Raw genomic sequence first — 2106 nt, forward strand, 5'->3', positions numbered from 1 at the left:
GTGTGTATATATATATATATATGTGTGTGTGTGTGTGTATGTGTGTACGTATATATATATGTATGTATGTATATATATTTATGTATGTATGTGTTTATATATATGTATGTATGCATGTGTGTGTGTATATACATATATATACATATATATATATATATATGTATGTGTGTGTGTGTGTGTGTGTGTGTGTGTGTGTGTATAAACCATATGGATTGTTTATTTAAAATGTTACAGTATTTAAATTTAAATTGTTTATTTAAGGAGGGCGATTGGGAGTAACAGGTGATGTATGATTGCAGCCTGGCATATGTCATGACAAAGGTTACTATACTTGAACTTGGACTACTGTATCCCTACTTACTACAAAGTTCATGCTCAGTCATCCTGGTATCAACTCCAATAATTCTCAATCAGGTCATCTGGACAGTTTCTTTTCTATAGAAAAGTTTCGCCCTCCATCCGGAGGGCTTCATCTGCCGGTTTTCACTTATTGCGTGTGGACGTGGTCCCTAAAACCTGCCATAAATGAGGCACTACTGTATATGAATGTTTCTGTTAACTTATTATTTTATATATGAATGTGTCTGTTCAATGCCCTGAGACGACGTCTGTCGTGACTTGGCGCGATATAAATAAACTTAATTTAATTAAATATCCAACCTGTGGAGCACATGTAACACTCAATGTGTTTACAGTGCTAGGATACACAATAGGACCAGTGCTAGGTTCGGCTATGGGGGTAGTAAAATGTGTAGGTGTATTAATGACCACAGACCAGACAAGAAGTTTAAAACTGCCGGCTTATTTTTTAAAAAGCAAAAGACAAAAAATAATATAACAATTTGATATACACAACACAAACATCAATATAAAATAGTTTATCCATTCTCAAGATGTTCAGTTTAAATCCTTTTTTTAATATTAAACCTAATGTTAGATATTAACAGGGATACTATTTTTTCTCAACCTAGGTTATTGTTCTAATTCCAGGGTCTACTGTTAATCTAATTTTCCACTCACATTACCACAATAGTAACTTAAATTTCATCTATATTTCCTGAACATATGCTAAAATCATAACCAGAAGCTGTGGCAGCTCAGTGGTTAAGTGTCAAACACTGTAATCCTGGGGCTGCATGTTTGAGCTCATGTTGCTTTGTGGAGGGTATTTTGTGTAAAACAATTCCCAAATCTACAGGTTCACACATTTTGGCAACCCCTGCAGAAGGAAACAGTTGAAAGATACACAAAATTATAGCCCAAACTCATTCTAGAGTACACCTTTGTAGATCATTCTTGATTTGTTACTGGGATGAAAGTTAGACTATTTAGTCAGTTTAAAGTAAAATTGGCAAAATCCCTCATTTTATTTTATTTTTTTACAGTCATTGGAAAGAAAAGTTACTGAAGCAAAAAACACACACATAAGCAATGTATTGATATTATAATCAATATGGCTGTATTGAAGAAAATAAGCGTTGCTGGCAGGTTTGTCCTCATCTATTCAGACAACACATCTTGGTGCTCCTGCAGTCATCATCAGCATTCATGACAGTGAGGGAAGAACCATCGCCTACCTCAAAGTCATGGCGGCACTGAAACACAAAACAAAAATCAATCAATCAATCTTTCCATAGAATCCTTAAGCTGAGAGTAAATGAGGAGCATTACCTCTTTTACCCACCTCATACTGGTGTCATGCACTGAGTTCCACACCCATTAGGCAAGCATATTTTACCATATTTGCAAGGTCTGATGTCAGAGCATTCCTCAATACATGTCCCAATTTTTTTCTCCGGGTGGACTTTTGTCAGTTTCAAAAACAAAAATAGAAAAATTAGGTTTTTGAAAGTAAGTTATAAAAACCACCTGAATGCAATTTTTTTTTAACAAATGTTTCATCACCTAAATCGATTTAACATAACTGGATTCAAAGTAATTTGGGGCATTGTCCTGGTTTAATCCAAGTCTTGATAGTTGCCGAGTGAAAACAGAAATAAATGCTAAAATGTTTTAAAAGCAAAAAGTCTGACATGAGTTTTGAGAGGAATCTGATTTTATCACCCACTGCTTATGGGGAAGCAAAAGCAGGAACCACTACTCTAT

At 34.8% G+C, this 2106-nt stretch overlaps 1 protein-coding gene across 1 annotated transcript in view; it reads left to right on the plus strand.

The window, feature by feature from the left end:
- LOC119417293 (perlwapin-like) overlaps positions 1-2106 on the plus strand; it is a 104747-nt gene that overhangs the window by 1215 nt on the left and 101426 nt on the right. The gene's annotated exons all lie outside the window — the stretch shown is intronic.

Source organism: Nematolebias whitei, chromosome 11 (genome assembly GCF_014905685.2).
Source record: "Nematolebias whitei isolate Nwh7 chromosome 11, NemWhi1, whole genome shotgun sequence".
In the NCBI taxonomy this organism is placed as follows: domain Eukaryota; kingdom Metazoa; phylum Chordata; class Actinopteri; order Cyprinodontiformes; family Rivulidae; genus Nematolebias; species Nematolebias whitei.